The 20,000-nt window shown below is 51.1% G+C and overlaps 1 protein-coding gene across 1 annotated transcript in view; it reads right to left on the reverse strand.

The window, feature by feature from the left end:
• SUB1 (SUB1 regulator of transcription) overlaps positions 1-20,000 on the reverse strand; it is a 991,845-nt gene that overhangs the window by 412,297 nt on the left and 559,548 nt on the right. The window lies entirely within an intron of this gene.

Here is a 20,000-nt window from a genome sequence, read left to right on the forward strand (position 1 = left end):
CCCTGCGCTCGTTGTTGTGGTTGTTGTTGTTGTTGTTGTTGAACTGTGAGGAAGAGCTGCGGGGAGGTATTGGGAGGTCCTAAACTTCCTAACGGTGCCATACAATCACATTCTGGTGCAACGAGGGGTCAGAATTAATGGAAACGAGTCCTTAACTGACATAGACTAAGAATAACTAGCAAGATGTCCTATAGTTGTCTTACATGAGATGCGGTGAACCTGGGCACGACATTTAATGGGGGAAATAGGGGGAGGTCGGGTCTACAGAGTGTTGTTTACAGAAAATGGGACTAGGGAATGGGGGATTGGGGATAGTTGGGAAGTATTGAGGAAATAGGGGAATATTTACAAGCGGATATGGATGGATGCAAATCCCATATCCTTTAGTGTGGCACTCAGATGTAGTTCCCTCTACTATTAACTCAACCCTGAGTGCGACAGTTTTACAGATGTTCACAAATGAGTAAATATGTCCCCCTGCGACGTTGCACCCTTCTCCTAACAGAAACACACCCACAGGATAACCGAATCGCGGAAAGCATCCTCAAACTAAACATACAGCCGGTAGGGAGCATCATTTATACAAGACTACACTGATATTTACACTACGATCCAGGACCTGTTCTTTGAGGAACACATGCAGATGTTATGCATAGGGAGAGCACGCATGCCAGCATCGATACACCAACAGACGAGTGCCCTGTGGCCCTACGGCCTTTAATAATGTGCAGAGCACCCCGTCCAAGCACCACAAGCACCACCCCATTACGCACAGTCAGCACCATCCGGTGCACCAATAAAGTGTTCATAAAAATGCACAATTAAGTGTCCATGGTCACCGGTGGTGTCGCAGCTGGCCGATGTGCTGCCGCTGGTCTTGCCTTCATGGAGTGCACTTGGCCTTCTGGCTTCTTTAGAAATAAAGAAAGGCACCAACCGCGTCCATTTCTGAATTGTGGCCGTCAGGGGGCCAACTAAAAGTGGTTCACTTGTATGGCATAGGTGCCACGTTGACCCAGGTCCATCCATGGGTGGTGCTTGACCGCAAAAGAACTGCGGTCCATTGTGGGCGGCCACAAAAATTGCAGTCCATATGGTGTATCGATCCAGGCAGCAAGCAGCGGAAGTACAGGCCCACAACTGCGGAGCCAGCACCTCTCTCTCCTCTCTCTCTGCCCCAAAGCCAGATCCTCGGAGGTGGGAGACAAAAGAAGACAAGTGAGTAAGGTGGTAAGGGCGCAAAAGTGCACGCAATACAAGGTAATGCACACTGGGGGCACATGGGAACCAGGTGAGACAGGTACGTTCCTACCGTACGCCCCCCCCCCCAACAGGTAACCTACACTGCCCCTCCCTTACCCCTTACTGTATCCACAAAACACAACACTACCCATAAACATCTACTTTACATATCAACAACGTCCCTACTGTCTTCCCCGTTCCTCCCATAAACCAAATTCGTCTTCTCTCCCTCCTAACCAATCAAATTTGCCATTTCCAACTCTCATCAAAATCTGCCATCTCCAACTCAACATCAAAATCTGCCATCACCAATTCATCATCAGTCCCTCCTAAGGAGGGAGAGATGGAATCACCCCAATGTCTCATCCACGTCGTGATGCGTCTCACAAATCCAAACAGCAATTCTCCTTTCCTGCAACACAAAACAAAGAAAACACAGGTGTGGAGTCATCAGCATCACCTCAGGCAAGTGGCTGCGTATGGTGCGACAGGTTCATCAATCCTAACTATTTCCTAAATGACTTTAACAACTTTACATTACCCGGGGTCTTTCCCTGCCAATCCATTGGCCAACTTACACTATGGGTTCTAAAAACCAATTCCCATTGACCAAACTTTGGTGATTCTCAATTTGGGGTCTCACTCCCCCGATTCATCTCCCGGTGCCCTTGCACAATTTCTGGGCTGTGACGTGTAGCTCTCCCAGCAGGTCTACCCACCTGCACACCTCCACCACTGCAGTTGCCACCCGAGCTTACCTAGCTCCTCACCCTAACCTAACTAACTGGGGAAGGCCCCTCCTGGCTCTGTCACCCCTCGGTGCCCTCTGGCACTGGGCTACCCAGGTCCGTCCTCCGGATCCTCGGGCCCCATCCACAACAACTACTACCGGCTCCCAGAGCCCACCTGCGGCCTCACCTGGCCGACATCCTCACAGTGGTGGAGTGCCCAAACCAACTACACACACTAACAAGCTACACGCCCAGCCATTTCCACAACACTAATGCACCCATCCAATCATCATTCTTCCACCCGCACCACAGATGCCAATATCCAACCACAATTTACCTATACCCTCTACCTAACACTTACACTACCTGCCCCGGGTATCCGTGATGGGGGTCCACTCTTCCCCCATCCACACCTTCGCACCACGCACACCACTCCGTACCACTTACTCCAACTCTCTCCACACCACTCATTCCCTGCTCCATATATTCCACACACCTGTACTTGCACACCTGTGCTCTCATACTTGGTGCCGCCTGCACCCTTCTCTCCCCCAAGCGCATTCGCGCTGATCCACAACACTCACTACTCACCATGACACTCATCCGCAATGCTCTCTCATTCATCACTTGTACACTCACACACACCTCGGAGCATTGCCTCACCGATGCCTCATTTGAAGCTGCTCACCAGCACTTCCATTCACACTGCATCATCTGCTCTGTCTACTCCCTTCTAAAACTCGCGCTCCTCCGTCTTCCCTTACACTCAGCGCTCCCACGTCATTATCAAACACTAAGCTACTACGTCCCCACTACAGGTACCAAGTCTCTTACTTAAATCTTGTCACCTATGGTCACCTCTAGTCCCTATCAATATAACCAAGCCCACCCAGGCTAGTTTTCACTGCCATACACCCCATAATCTATAGCGCATTTGCCCCCTTTTCATGGGAAGGGTGGCAGGGATGCCACCCTTACCCACCGGGCCCATCGCTCATCAATCCCCCAGTCCTCTGGCACTAATAAGCCCCCCTTATTCAGAGGTACTGGGTCCCGCCTCGGCATCTAAAGCCGAGGCAATCCACGGGGGCGCCTGCTCGCCGGTGTAAGGCCTTATCCGGTCAGCGTGGACGATCCGAGGGAGGGCTCGTGGCCCCATTTTGATTTTTACTACCACATCACAGACTTGCGACAGGACGACCCCCGGGCCTTGCCAGGGAGAGGTGAGTTTTGGGCACCTACCCTTCCTCCTCCGGGGATTGAAGAACCAAATCTTCATCCCCAGAGTGTACTGACTCCCCTGGCTCCGGTGGTCGTACCTGCACTTCATCTTTTCCCCCGCCAGATGGAGTTGGCGGCGGGCGAAGGCATGGACTAGCTCCATGCCTTCCTCTAGGTGACGTGCGTACCCCTCCCTCGGCGGGTTAACCACTGTGTCTGGCACGGGACCGCATAGCAAGTCGGCGGGAGCCCGTAACTCCCGCCCATACATAAGCAACGCTGGACTGCATGCGGTGGCCCCGTGCTGGCTGGTTCGGTAGGCCATGAGCAAATAAGGGAGATGTTCGTCCCAGTCATCCTGACGGGTGGCGGTGAACAGTGCCAGTTGTTGGATTAAAGTTCGGTTGAATCTTTCCACCATCCCGTCAGATTGAGGTCTTAAAGGCGTTGTTCTTGTTTTCCGAATTGACAGGAGACTGCGCACATCTTTTAGCAATTTGCTCTCAAAATTTCGTCCCTGGTCGGTGTGCAACTACTGCGGAATCCCATGCCGGCACACAAATCCTTCCACGAAGGCCTGCGCTACCACCCCTGCTTCTTGGTTGGGGAGAGCGTAGGCCTCCGGCCACTTGGTGAAGTAGTCCATCACAACGAGGATGTACTTATTACCTAGGCGGGTGCGGGGTAGTGGGCCTAGGATATCCATGGCCACCCGCTCTAGGGGGGCCCCCATGTCCTCCCTTAATTTCTCGCTATTTGACCCCATCCTTTGTTCTAACCGTTCGCTATTCTGGGCCATAAGGGCCTTCATTTGTATAAAAAAAAAGGTTCAAATCCACCAGCGGCGCTGCTACGGTCGCGGGCGCGGTCGCCGTAGCCATCTGCGAGGCGCCATTTTGCGCGCCCGTAACCTCGTGCGCGAGGACGCCATTTTGCGAACCTGCCACCCTCACTGCTTCGCTCTCCTCATGTCCCTCAATTTGGTCCTGGATCGACCCTGCCTCACTCTCCTCTACCGGAACCCAGCCGTCTTGATCTCCCATAGCGCGACTTTCAAAATTCGGGTTTTTTTTTTTTGTAAAACAAAATCAAATTTCGGTGACTTGTAATTTTGAGCGCGTTAAGCGCGCTTCGGGTCCGTATCTCACTCCCAGACACCAATTGTTGCAGACGCGGTTTAGATGTTATATTTGCCGAGCGGAGGCTCCGCGACCGAACAGTTATTCCCCGACTAACACCCGATTCACCCAGACGTTGGCCAAATCGCGCTATGCTAAATCAATGATGGAAAGGACACGACGACTGGGATAGATGAAACGACGCAAGGGGTACAGTTCTCAAGACCTCCGGAGGAGGGTATAATTACAGTGGTGGAGAAAGGGGGTAGATTACAAGGCAGTGAGGTAAAGACACAGAAGAGATGGGCACTTAATTACCGTCTTATCTTAGCCCAGACAGACCACAGACAAACGGAACAAGGGAGACTTACACAGGGATTGATGGCAGGAAGGGACAGGTAGTCGATAGCACAAGGTGCACCTTGGCTCGGGGACAGGATAAAGCACGGTCCAGAAGATGCGGGGAGGCCTCACAGCGCTCGGAGGGGACGTCTTTCTTGCTTCAAGCTCAGCGCGCATCTGACGTCACCTCCCTCTCCCTGCGCATGCTCAGCGGGGAGTGACACGCCCTCGGCTGGTTGGTTCCGCCCCACTGGGGCCGGTCCGCCGCTTCCATTGGGTGCGGGGGTTACCGGGCTCCGCCCTTGACGAGGAGCTGACAGGGAGCCCCTATTTGGTAACCCCGTCGAGCACATGTTTGATGGCGGCTCGTTGGGAAGGCCTGGTGCCCTCCCAACACCCCCTACCAACCAAGCCGGAGTGAGGACGCGCACTCCCTGCGCTCGTTGTTGTGGTTGTTGTTGTTGTTGTTGAACTGTGAGGAAGAGCTGCAGGGAGGTATTGGGAGGTCCTAAACTTCCTAACGGTGCCATACAATCACATTCTGGTGCAACGAAGGGTCAGAATTAATGGAAACGAGTCCTTAACTGACAGACTAAGAATAACTAGCAAGATGTCCTATAGTTGTCTTACATGAGATGCGGTGAACCTGGGCACGACATTTAATGGGGGAAATAGGGGGAGGTCGGGTCTACAGAGTGTTGTTTACAGAAAATGGGACTAGGGAATGGGGGATTGGGGATAGTTGGGAAGTATTGAGGAAATAGGGGAATATTTACAAGCGGATATGGATGGATGCAAATCCCATATCCGCAACAATATATATATGTATATTGTTACGGATCCGGGGGACGGCACTCCCGTTAGCAAGGGGGGTTTAGTCCCCTTGTCTTGTTAAGCTGGCCGCCCGACCGGTCCTGGTACATGTAACGCTCTTTTGCGGGGTGGGATTGATCAGGGTTATTGGTCCAGGTATTAGCCCGAATACCTTTATCAATCCCTCCGCAAAACAGGGAGACAAGTACCGCTCGAATCCCGGACAAGATGGAGTTTGCTGAGCGGTTTAGCAATCCGGAATCCGAGCCGTTAGCAAAGGACTAAACCCGGTTGTAAGGGTTCTGCCAAAATCGTGCCACAGATATTCAATAGGGAAAACACGAAGATGATCGGACGAGAATGAAAACCAAAGAATAAGGAGGAACAGGTGTTTATTAACTACTACACAAAACCAAAGAAACCAAAGGAGAAACAAAAGCAATATACAGAAGAAGAAGAAGAAGAAGACAGCGCAAATCCTTAAACAAGCTTACTTATACCCAGGGACAAGACAAACAGAACAAACTCACGTACACTAATGGGGTTTTCAGGCAGGAATGGCGGGAAGGATGAGAAGGGCAGACGGTCCAAAGAACTGGTGGGCAGGGAGGTCCGGGAATCACTGCACGCCGTTGGTGGCCCACGTGAGCATCACGCTCCGGTGCAGTGGCGAAAACCCGGTCATCAGTGCTGGTTGGTATCGCGTCTCTCTCCGGTGCTCCTTGCTCATCCGCCTCTCACCGTGGCTCTTGAATCGCCTCCCGCCCCTCTCTGGGCCTCGCGCCAAGGGTTTTATAACCATGCCTTGGAACCCTCTCGAACTCTCTAGATGTTTCTTGCGACGCCCTATCAAGCCATGCCCACCGAGCCCTGGTTGGTCGTTAAGGGCTCTCTGCACTGATCTCGACAACCATTGGATAGCACATTGGCTGATCGATCTGACGCCAAACGTACGAACCGGCCGCCATCTTAACCACTCGCATTGTTTCTCCAAGAAAGCTCGCGTTAACACTCCTGCCAATACATATATAATTTTGATTCGTTATTACTAAAAATGGACTCAAGATGCCTTCATGTGCTGCGGTCAACTGTACAAATAGGCAGTTCAAGGGTTGCAATCCAACATTTCATCTGTAAGTATAATAAAGTTAATGTAAATGAGACTGTTGACAGCTGTATAACAGATATGTACATACATTGTAGAACCAGTAACATTCATATGCATATGGATGTGGTAAAGAAGCCTGATCATTTGTGGCCATATTTGCTGGAATAAGTCGGTATAATACATAGAAATTATTTTTATGTTCCCCTTTGTTTTGTCATATAGATTCCCTTGGAGTCGTCGATCTCTTCTGCAGATATGGATGGTAAACATGCATGTGCTCACCACTGCTGGCACTCGCTACCCCTCACCACTGCATGCATTCGCTAACCCTCACCACGGCTGGCACGCGCTACTCCTCACCACTGCTGGCACTCTCTACCCCTCACCATGGCACGTGCTTGCCCACTCCTCACCACGGCATGTGCTCACTACCCCTCACCACAGCACGTGCTCGCTACACCTCACCACGGCATGTGCTCGCTACCCCTCACCACGGCACGTGCTCGCTACCCCTCACCACGGCATGTGCTCACTACCCCTCACCACGGCATGTGCTCACTACCCCTCACCACGGCATGTGCTCACTACCCCTCACCACGGCATGTGCTCACTACCCCTCACCACGGCACGTGCTTGCCACCCCTCACCACGGCACGTGCTCGCCACCCCTCACCACGGCACGTGCTCGCTACCCCTCACCACGGCATGTGCTCGCTACCCCTCACCACGGCATGTGCTCGCTACCCCTCACCACGGCACGTGCTCACTACCCCTCACCACGGCACGTGCTCGCTACCCCTCACCACGGCATGTGCTCGCTACCCCTCACCACTGTATGCATTCGCTAACCCTCACCACGGCTGGCACGCGCTACTCCTCACCACTGCTGGCACTCTCTACCCCTCACCACGGCATGTGCTCCCTACCCACTCACCACTGCAAGCACTCACTACCTTCTCACCACTGCATGCACTTGCTACCCACTCACCACTGCTGGCACTCGCTACCCCTCACCACTGCTGGCACTCTCTACCCCTCACCACGGCACGTGCTTGCCACCCCTCACCACGGCATGTGCTCGCTACCCACTCACCACTGCAAGCACTCGCGACCCACTCACCACTGCAAGCACTCGCTACCCTCTCACCACTGCATGCACTCGCTACCACTCACCACTGCATGCACTCGCTACCTTCTCACCACTGCATGCACTTGCTACCCACTCACCACTGCTGGCACTCGCTACCACTCACCACTGCATGCACTCGCTACCTTCTCACCACTGTATGCACTTGCTACCCACTCACCACTGCAAGCACTCGCTACCACTCACCACTGCATGCACTCGCTACCTTCTCACCACTGCATGCACTTGCTACCCACTCACCACTGCTGGCACTCGCTACTCCTCACCACTGCTGTCACTCGCTACCCCTCACGACTGCTGTCATTCGCTACCCCTCACGACTGCAAGCACTCGCTACCCACTCACCACTGCATGCACTCACTACCCTCTCACCACTGCATGCACTCGCTACCACTCACCACTGCTGGCACTCGCTACCCACTCACCACTGCAAGCACTCGCTACCCACTCACCACTGCATGCACTCGCTACCCTCTCACCACTGCATGCACTCGCTACCACTCACCACTGCATGCACGCGCTACCTTCTCACCACTGCATGCACTTGCTACCCACTCACCACTGCTGTCACTCGCTACCCCTCACGACTGCTGGCACTCGCTACCCCTCACCACGGCACGTCAATAGCCTCAGTTGATAGCTCATTGTACCAGTACAATTGTACTCCTTTAAATACCAACGTTGCCAAAGGACAATCAATTACAATTTGCCTTTCATTGCCACAACTGTACTTTTTGCCTTACAAATTGCCTTTCATTGCCATAACAGGACATGTATTCCTTAAATGATTTTTAAGATTCAGCCCCCCCCCCCCCCCCCCCCATTTACTACTGAAAAGAGTTTACTTCTGACAAGAAATAAGAATGGAAATATATCACTAGAAAGTAATTACCTTTTTAAAATTACTTTTACTCAGCAAAGAAAACAAATGACCATTCAATAAGAACTGTTAGTGGATGCCATTACTGATCTCGTCTGCAAAATGCTGCAACATTAATAGCATTGTTTTGTTTTGAAGAAGGAAGCAAATGATTGGGACTTGGTGTCGTGGGGGACATTTTTTTGATGATTAAACAAGTTGATGTTGATGTAGGCCTCTATTACGAGAATACAATTTGAAACTATAGTATAAGGGATTTGATATAAAGTCCAGATCTGAAGGAAAGTAGCGAGCTTAGTTGGGAATTGCATACAAATTACGTGTTGTTCACTCCCTGACTCCTGACGCGTCCGCATACGATGCGAGTGGTTAAGATGGCCGACCTGTGTATGCGGCAGCGTCAGTTGTGTGTGTTATGTTCAGTGGGCGATGCGCTATCCAGTGGTTGTAGAGATCAGTGGCTCTCTGGCTCCACCTTTGATGATGAGGGCTCTCTGGCTCCACCTTTGATGACGAGGGCTCTCTGGCTCCACCTCCTTCTTCTCCGATCCTGGCCTCGTGGGCAATGGAGTTTGGCGCCAGGCAGCGAACGCCCCTGGGCGAGTAGGGGTGGTGTGATGCCCATGAAAACAGCCCAACTGTCACTGGCACCTGGCAGAGGCGATTGGGGAAAATTGAAAAGGGGACCTATCTTATTTGATTGATGCAACGTAGAGTCAACTATTGGAAACACAGCCTTACCTGAAACACATACTAATGACATAACTATTGAGAGGTCCTATGGTGTCCTACGTGTGGTACATGGACTAACTAAGGTGCAATCTTTAATTAACAGCCAATTAAGGGGAAATGTACACAGGGGTTATTTATAAGGGAATTTACTACTAAATTTACATGTGAAGGTTCTAAAAACCATAACAATATATATATATATATATATATATATATATATATATATATATATATATATATATATATATATATATATATATATAATATATATATTGTTACGGGTTTTAGAACCTTCACATGAAATTTAGTATTAAATTTCCTTATAAATAACCCCTGTGTGCATTCCCCTTAATTGGCTGTTAATTGAAATGAGTGCACCTTAGTTAGTCCATGAACACCACGTAGGCCACCATAGAACCTTCTCAATAGTTATTTCATTAGTCTGTATTTCAGTTAAGGCTATGTTCCCACTAGTCGATCTTACGTTGCACCAAATCAAATAAGATAGATCCCCTTTTCAATAGCCCCAAAACTTCATTGCCAGCAGCATTTGCCGACATTGCCAGCAGCATTCGCCTCCATTACGCACGTGGTCATCTCGGAGAAGAAGGGCGTGGCCCGCCACTCGTCATCGTGGGCAGATCCAGGAAGAGCCCGTGCCAACCAATCAGCACCACGGAGAGCGACCCGGTAGGCGTGCCCTCGTAGCCCGCGGCTTGATCTCGGGGAGGGCCATAAAAGGGTGACTGAGGGACTGCTTATGCAGATGAGTGAGGGAGCACGAATTGAGGGTTCTGTGGTGGAGGTGCTTGACCGAGTTGAGTTCTGGGGAGGAAGGCGCTTGAGAAAGAGGTACGAGAGAGAGAGGAGAGACGCTGCTTCAAACAGCCCCAGCCGCGTGCAGCTCTGACGTGCTGCTTCGAGCAAACCTTGCCGTGTGGACCCGAGCGCGGAGAGTCGGCGGCCCCTCGCCTCCAGCCCTGCCGTCCTGTACGGAATCGAACCTCATCTCTCCAGCCCTGTGGTCCCACCTTCTTCTCCCTCCAGCCAATCCTACCTGCAATTCCCTATTCGTGTGAGTCTGTTTGTGTTGTCCTGTGGGGTATAAGTAAGACTGTATAAGCTAAGAGTTGTACTGTGTCTTCTGTTCTTTTTCTGTAAATAACTTCGTTCTTCTTCTTTGGGTTTTGGTGTAAATAATAATAAATATCTGTTCCTTCTTACCTTTGGTTCCTTCTTTCTCATCCAATCGCTTTCGTCCTGTCCCCTATTGAATATACGTGGCACGATTTGGCAGAATCGCTCAGAATCGGGTTAGTGTTGTTAACGGCTCGGATTTCGGATTGCTAAACCGCTCGGCAAACTCCATCTTGTCCGGGATTCGAGCGGAGTTATCCACCTGTCTTGTGGAGGGATTGGCGGAGGTGTACGGGAATCCCTTGACCAATCACCTCGGCCAATCCCACCCCACAGCGAGCGGGGTAGCTTCAGGATCGGAGACGGCCAGTGCAAAATACAAGGGGAATTAACCCCCCCCCCCCCTTTGGTCAGGGGAGCGCCGTCCCCGTTTCCGTAACAATATATATATATATATATATTGTTGTGGATCTGTCGCCGGCCTTCTCCCCTTATCAAGGGGGGATTAGTCCCCTTGTCTTGACTGACCTGGCGCGACCCAAGACCTATGACGGCCCTTCCGGACAGCGCTAAATAGGGTTTCAGGACCAAATTCGCTGTTACCTAAATACTAGCGCTGCCCTGAAACGAGGAGATAAGCCTCGCACGAACCACGTGCGTTGGCGATACGCCGAGCGGTTGCGTACACGTGATCCGCGCCGTTATGGATGGTGGAACCCGATTCAAGCGGTTTTGTTCGTACCACGCTTAGTCAATGGCGAAATCACAAAGACGATCGAATTGGAAAGAAAGGAAAAACAAATGGTTTAATTACTATCACACGTATGTACAGTAGAGGATGAAGAGACACAGAGCAGCTTATACAGTCTTATACATAATACCAAGGACTACGGGCCCGTCTCACACACACACTCACACGGGGATTGCTGATGGGCAGGTTGATGTTCACCAGCGCGTCCAGGGATGGCTCCCGTGCAGCTCTCTCTGGCCCCCGGCACGTCCCTCGGAGATGGAAGTAGGTGAAAGCAGGAGCTCGCCGCGTGTCGCCTGAACGGAGCGGGTTATTACGGGGCGAATGGTAGGGAGAGGACTTTGGCGCAGCTGGCGGTTATTCACTGGCGGCTATGGCCGCGCTTACTCGCGTGGCTGAAAAGCGCTATATGCATTACCGGCGCGTATGGCTGCACCCGCGTACTTTGTACGGTTCAAAGCTCAACAATGGCGAGTGATGCGAGTTCTCCTTATCAAGCTCCCTCTCTGCAAGTCCTCAAACAAATCCTTTCACCACCGCCGTATACACGCAAGTCCTTTACGAGCAAGTCCCTCCCAACAAGTCCTTCAAGTCCTTTCGAGGGCTTTGCGCAGCGGGTTATATAGCCACGCCCCGTGAACCTTCTGGAACTCACCAGACGCGCTTCACCACGCCCTCTCATGCCATTCCGCTCGAGCTCTGATTGGCTGGTGGCTCTTACCGTCATCGCCTCTGCCGCTCTCGACCTCAACCCCGCCCCCACCTTTTTAGGCCGACCTCGTGTTACTCGACTAGTGGTCAGCCAAATGGGGCGCGGGATGGATTACGCCCATAGAGGTAGAGTTGGAGGGTGGATGCAAAATGAAGGGGGCCTACTCTCCTGTCTTTACACAACACAGGTACTAAGAGGGGAAATGGCCTATTCTTACACATACTAAGACATAACTATACTACAAATGGGCCTAGATGTTGCTCGTGTGACTAACTATGGGGGGCAAACCTTTAACCTTTAATGCCTTCAATGTGCCAATCTCAAAACCGCAGCAATAAAAAAATAAAAAAAAAATTATATGTTTGTGTGTGTGTGTGTGTGTGTGTGTGTGTATATGTACATATGTATATATGTTTATGTGTGTATGTATATATATGTTTATGTGTGTGTGTGTGTGTATATGTACGGTATATATATTGTTGCGGATCTCGGAGGTCGGCGCTCCCCTTATCAAGGGGGGGGGGGGGGAGGGGGGTTAATCCCCTTGTCATTTAAGCTGGCCGTCCCGAGTCCTGGGAAGCTATAACGTCCTTCCCGGCACGGCGTTATGTAGGGTTTGCTAGGCCTAGGGGTTCGCTGCTACCTAAGTATTAATGCCCGCCGGAAACGAGGGAATAACTCCCACTAGAACCAAGGAGAAGATGGATAATGCCGAGTGGTTAGCAATCCGCGGCCCGAGCCATTAACAATGACTACACCCGATTATAGCGGTTCCGAAATCGTGCCACAGGTACTCAATGGAAAGAACGGACGGAGGCGATCGGATTAGGGAAAAACCAAGAAAGAACAAGGTAAATTTATTTACAACCAAAAAGAAGAGGAAAGGAAAGAATGTACAAGAAGAAGAAGAAGAAGGAGAAGGACACAGGGCAGGCTTAACTACACAGTCTTAACTTACGACCCCGGACAAACATACACACTCACACGGGATAGTAGCTGGTAGGGTGGAAGGTCCAGGTTGTTGGTCCAGGCAATGGGGTCCAGGCTCCAGGTGAGGCTCCGGTTCCGTGGCCGAAAACCCAGCAGGCAGCTTCGCGCGTATCGTTCACCCGCGAGCGGATCTTACATATGGCGGGAGGGGGGGAGGGGGGGGGGAGGCTTGTGTCCTTTAGCGTATGTAACATATGGACGGTCGTGCTAAACACTCCCTCTCTCTCTAGTTCTCATTCAGCACCAGCGAGTGAATCCTCCTTTTCCAATGTGCGCTCCGTATCAAAAGCAGTCCCTCACAATAGGCGCGCCTCCAACAAGTCCTTGCAAGTCAGCCGTCTCCGCGCAGTCCTTTGAAAGAAGTCCTCTTACAAGAGCGCCGCCATATATCTTCTCTCGCCAGAGACGTCTCTGCGCAGTTCTTTCAAAAGGAGCCCGTCGAAAGAAGTCCGTTTGCCAGCGTGCGCAGTCCTCAAGTCCCCCAGTCCGTAAAAGGGCTTTGCGCGCGCGCTTTTATAACACGAGCCAAGATCACTACGCGCTTCATAAAGGCCACGCCCGCCAGCGAGCTCACCTCAGCCCTGGTTGGTTGGCAAGGGCTTACCGGCCACGCCTTTGACGGCTGGTTGACGGGCCACACCTTTTTGGTGGAAACATTGGAAACACAGCCTTAACTAAAACACATAATAAGGAAATAACTGAGTTCCTATGGTGGCCTACATGTAGCTGTGGCCTAACTAAGGGTGCTACCTTTAACCTTTACTGTGATATTTACAAGTGATTATTATTTACAAAAGTGTGGGTTCTAAAACCGCAACACTGCACCCTCCCTTTTTCCAGGCTCGGCCTGAGCCGAAACACAAGGGCTATCTTTTAACTTAATGTGACACTTAGGTGTGGTTACCCTCTACTTTTAATCTCACCCTGAGTGCGACAGTTTTAACACTAAATATGTCCTGCCTGCTGTGTTGCATCCTATCTAACTGACTCACGCCCACAATTAACCGAATTGCGGAATGGTCTTCAAACTAAACATTTCGCCGGTGGGGAGCATTATTTACAAAACACGAATTATTTACACTGTCACCCAGGACCTGTCTTTTTGTGGGAAAAGAAGATGAGAATTTGATAAGAGGAAAAATACCACTGCCATGCACTGCACCGATACACCATACCATATGAACCAATATGCACCAATAAAGAAAAAATGCACCAAAAGCACCAAAAAGCACCATAAAAGCACTATCACCCAAAAGCACAAAACAAACATTAAAAAAAAAAAATCAATGATGTCTTCTGCTTCTCTGCTCTGCTAGGCCGCTGTTTCTGGTTGTCTTGATCTTCTTGCTTGATGTAAATTTTAATAAGAAAGGGCACAAACCGCGTCTGCTTTTTATTATCGATTTGGCCAGCAGGGCCAACTCCGGTGGTCCACTGCTGGGCATGGGTGCCACTTTAAAACAGTGGTCCGCAAGGCAGACACCGCTGGCAACAATGGTCGGTCCCAGCAGAGACACCAGACCACAGAACGTGTGGTCCATATGGTGCATCAGTGCAGGCAAGAGGCAGCAAAGGTGCGGGCGCACAACTCGCAGCACCTGCACACTTCCCTCGGGCACAAAAGAACAAGGGTCCATGAGTGGGGAAGGAAGGACAAGCAGATCAGCGGGGAGGAGTGCAAGGGTACACATCAATACCAGGCAATGCAACATGAAGGGCGCGGGAGAGCGAGCTAAGAAAGCTCGTCCCTAACCGTTCGTCACCCCCCATGTCACCTACCCTACCCTTGCCCTTACCCGTATTTACACAATTTACAAATTTGTCGCTACGTCTTGTCTTTCCCATCCCCTCTAAACCAAATTCATCATCAATCCCTCCTAAGGAGGAAGAGATGGAATATCAAACAATGTCTCACCCACGTCAAGATGCGTCTTCCATTCCAAACATTTGCCAAAAAAAAAACTGGTGTGGAGTTTCATCACCCAGGTGAGTGGATGCGGATGGTGCGAAGAGACTTTCATCCTAGCTATACTTCTAAATGACATTAACACTTTAACTCTACCCGGGGTCTTGCCCTGCCAATCCATTGGCCATCTTTACTCAATGTGGTACTAAACACGAATTCCCAGTGCACATACTGTGGCGCTCTCCAATTTGGGGTCTCACTCCCCCAATTCTTCTACCTGTGCCCTTGCACAATTTCAGGGCTGGGTCGTGTGGCTCACCAGCAGGTCCGCTCACCTGCACACCTCCGCCACTGCAGTTGCCACCCGAGCTTACCTAGCTCCTCACCCTAACCTACCTGGGGAAGGCCCTCTGGCTCCCTTACCCCACTAATGCCCCCTATGGCATTGGGCTACCCGGGTCCTCTCCTTGGGATCCTCGGGCCCCACTGAACTCTACTTGGCTCCCAGAGCGTACCTGCGGCCTCACCTGGCCGAGAGACTACCAGTGGCGGAGTGCTCAACCAACCATACTTACCAACAGGCCACACGCCCAGCCATTTCACTCACTAATGCACCCAACAAAACACTTCTTTTCCACAAACAGCACCACAGATGTCAATATCCAACCACAATTTACCTACTCCCTCTACCTACTTTTAAACTGCCCTCCCCGGGTACTCATGAAGGGGTCCATCCTTCCCCCATCCACTCCTTCGCACCATACACTCCACTCCACGTATTTCACATTCCCACTCCACACCATTCATTCCAGACCATTTATTCCAGACCATCTATTCCATACTACTCTCCACTTGCACACCATGCAAGCCAATGCACTCAATACACAACTTTCATCTCTTTCGAGCATTGCCTCACTTCATCACCCTCACCACAAAGATTCTCATACACACAGCATCATCTGGCTATCTATTTCCCCTAATATTAGTGATCTCCCTGTCATCCCTTATACTATGCACATCCCCCATCGTTATAATCCATCTAATCTCTCTACGTCCCCACTACAGGTACAATGTCACTACTTAATTCTTGGTCACCTATAGTCATCTTTCTAAATCCCTATACATTTATCCTAACCCTCCCGGGCTAGTTTATACCGCCAAAACCCCATAAACTACGGCTCATTTGCCCCAAAAGGATGTGAGGATTGGTAGAGCTACCATCCCTCTACATCACTACTGCCATCACTATCACTATTCCAGTCCACTACTCTCGAGCCTCTCGGTGCGGAATGCATTTTTACTGCTCGGTTTCGAAAAACCGAGCAATGCATACGGGTGGTCTGGTCTCCTGCAGGTTGGGTCCGTCCGGCATTTACGATTCTGAGGAGGAGGCATACTCGGACTGAGATTCCATGGTCCATCCCGGCGCAGACCCTTTCGGTCTCTGGCCCGATGACCCAACCTCGCCCGGTCGGAGCGCCGCGCCCGCCAGGGGGTGCAGATCCAACCTGGCCTTTCTCCCCCGGAATCGCGCCGGTCACCTGAACGACGCGGCACCGACCATACAGGGCGGAGCCTGGCCCGAATCGTGCACGGCGTTCCGTGCAGGAGCGACGCGGCAACGATCCCGGCCGGCCCCCGCAGCACACAAAGAGCACCACGCCCCGAGAACTCGCGTCGGCTAAACGTCGGCCTGAACGCTGTCCCGGTTAGCGTTGATGCTCGGATTGCATTCTCACACCACGCGTTCTGTTCTACACTCACATCCAGGCGTCTCCATACACTCCATGCATTCCTCTCGCGCACATTCTTGCACATCCATTCTACCATTCGCACACTCTGTTACACACTTTGTAACACACCTTTCTTCCCCACACTCCTCGCGTGCACTCACCCCCGTTACGTACTCCGTAACAACCACGGGTGTGCACTCTGTTGCACACCCACTCAGCACACACCTACCCCTGGGTGTGCAATCCCGTGTCGCACACCCAATCACGTGCTCCGGACTCCAGTGTGCATCCTCGCACATGCTCCTCATCCAACTCACACTCCGTGTCACTCTCACCCTCACTATCACACTCTGATGTGCATTCATTCTCACTCTCACACTCTCTTGTTATGCACCCGCGCTTCAGTGCCATTCACACAGCGCACCACGGACCTCCTACGAGCGCCCGGGTTACGCCGGGATCCCAAGCGCGCGAAAACTCCTTTCGCGCCAAACACTTTTGTGTCAAATCTTTTAGCACCATATACAGCCCGGCTCAACTTCGGGATCCTTTTCTCCACACGCACCTGCAAATCTTTATGAGGATTAGCAAGTACGGCATCATGATGTGAACATGGACTTTGCACAATTTCCATTCCTTCCTTCCACGAGTGCTGTTCTAAGTCCGCTGTCTCTCCAATTTCCACTATTGCTTCGATTTTATTATTAAGCTCGACGACCGCTGGCGCACATAACATCAAATTTTCCAATTCCGCGGTCGTCGGCTTTTCTATACCCCGGGTCGCGATTTCTACCCCGGTCCACACGGCTGTGCTCTGCCCAGGCTCGCTTTCCCCGCGCTTCTCAAGTCGCGCTACCCCGTTGCATACCATTGTGCCCCTCCCGCTCGACTCGCGGTCTCTTTCCCTCTCCAATGCTTTTATTTCATACTTGGCTTTGTCCCTCGCCAACTCCTCATTTATTTCCCGGGCTTGGCCATTTACGTCCTCCAACTGCCCCCCTAATTTGCTTCCGAATCCCCCCAATTTGCTTCCTAACCCCCCAAATTTATTTTCTAACCCTCCAATTTGATTGCCCAATTCATTTCTCAATCCGCCAATTTGGTTTCCCAATTAGTTTCTCATTCTCCCAATTTGGCTTCCCAATTGCTCCCCCATTCTGTTTTCCATTCGTTCCAATTGTTCTCCCATCTTGTCAATACTGTCGTTCGTTTTCTGTATTTCCGCCATGAATTGGGCCATGAAGGCTTGCATTTCGACCACCCCCATTTGCGCAGTGAACGCGGCCCTCGTCGCCATGTGTGAGGTGCCGCCATTTTGTGCGACTGCAACCCCCACTACCCCCTCTCTTTAATTTCCTCTTCCATTACTCCCACTTCTTCCCTGGGGTCCTGGGTTGACTCTAACCCTTCCTCTACCCCCTCATTTACCCCCACCGGCATCCGATCGCCTTGGTTATCCATGGCACGACTCAAATTTGGGTGTTAATAAAAATTTTGGCCACTCTTTTTTTTTCCCCACAGATAAGAAAATTTGGTTCGGCCTTCAAATCCTACTCCCGGACACCAATTGTTGCGGATCTCGGAGGTCGGCGCTCCCCTTATCAAGGGGGGGGGGGGGGGGTTAATCCCCTTGTCCTATAAGCTGGCCGTCCCGAGTCCTGGGAAGCTATAACGTCCTTCCCGGCGCGGCGTTAGGTAGGGTTTACTAGGCCTAGGGGTTCGCTGCTACCTAAGTACTAACGCCCGCGGGAAACGAGGGAATAACTCCCGCTCGAACCAAGGAGAAGATGGATAATGCCGAGCGGTTAGCAATCCGCGGCCTGAGCCATTAACAATGACTACACCCGATTATAGCAGTTCCGAAATCGTGCCACAGGTACTCAATGGAAAGAAGGGACAGAGGCGATCGGATTAGGGAAAAACCAAGAAAGAACAAGGTAAATTTATTTACAACCAAAAAGAAGAGGAAAGGAAAGAGTGTACAAGAAGACGAAGGAGAAGGACACAGGGTAGGCTTAACTACACAGTCTTAACTTATGACCCCGGACAAACATACACACTCACACGGGATTGTAGCTGGTAGGGTGGAAGGTCCAGGTAGTTGGTCCAGGCAATGGGGTGCAGGCTCCAGGTGAGGCTCCGGTTCCGTGGCCGAAAACCCGGCAGGCAGCTTCGTGCGTATCGTTCACCCGCGAGCGGACCTTACATATGGCGGGGGTGGGGGGGTGGGGGGGGGAGGCTCGTGTCCTTTAGCGTATGCAACAGATGGACGGTCGTGCTAAACGCTTCCTCTCTCTCTAGTTGTCATTCAGCGCCAGCGAGTGAATCCTCCTTTTCCAATGTGCGCTCCGTATCAAAAGCAGTCCCTCACAACAGGCGCGCCTCCAACAAGTCCCTTCAAGTCAGCCGTCTCCGTGCAGTCCTTTGAAAGAGGTCCACTTACAAGAGTGCCGCCGTATATCTTCTCTCGCCAGAGACGTCTCCGCGCAGTTCTTTCAAAAGGAGCCCGTCGAAAGAAGTCCGTTTGCCAGCGTGCACAGTCCTCAAGTCCCCCAGTCCGTAAAAGGGCTTTGCGCTCGCGTGCTTTTATAACGCGAGCCAAGATCACTACGCGCTTAATAAAGGCCACGCCCACCAGCGAGCTCACCTCAGCCCTGGTTGGTTGGCGAGGGCTTACCGGCCACGCCTTTGACGGCTGGTTGACGGGCCACACCTTTTTCCTGGGGTTCCGCCCCTTTCTTCCTCGAGCCGACCGCATGGTCAATGGCGGCGCCTGAGCGAACGCTAACCAAGGCGCGTAACAGAATTTGGAGAGACATAAGGCACCGTCTGTAGGGGTGCGTAATGGTGTCGCTTGGAGATGGAGGTCGCAAAATGAACAGAAGGGCCTACTCCTTATTTGATTGATGCAACGCAGATTCAACTATTGGAAACACAGCCTTAACTAAAACACATAATAAGGAAATAACTGAGTTCCTATGGTGGCCTACGTGTTGCTGTGGCCTAACTAAGGGTGCTACCTTTAACCTTTACTGTGATATTTACAAGTGATTATTATTTACAAAAGTGTGGGTTCTAAAACCGCAACAATATATATATATATAGCCTACGTATATATTTGCCGTATATATTTGTATATATTTGTACGTATATATTTGCAAACAATATATATTTGCCATATATATATATATATATTATATGTGTATGTGCTTGTACATTGTACACGAGGCAATATTTAATGCATCATAGTTTAAATAATACGAGGTGCTGGTTCAAATGAACACACCTGTAATCTTCTGATTAGAGGTAAACACGATGTCGACCTTGCATGGTGTGGATCGGCAAACCACCTGGTGTTTCATCGGCCATGAGGCAGCTTTGTCAGCATTAACCATCTCATGGGATAACTTGTGTAACTGTCGTCCTTTGTGCTTGTG

This window comes from Myxine glutinosa, chromosome 2 (genome assembly GCF_964187855.1).
Source record: "Myxine glutinosa chromosome 2, kmMyxGlut1.1, whole genome shotgun sequence".
Taxonomy (NCBI): domain Eukaryota; kingdom Metazoa; phylum Chordata; class Myxini; order Myxiniformes; family Myxinidae; genus Myxine; species Myxine glutinosa.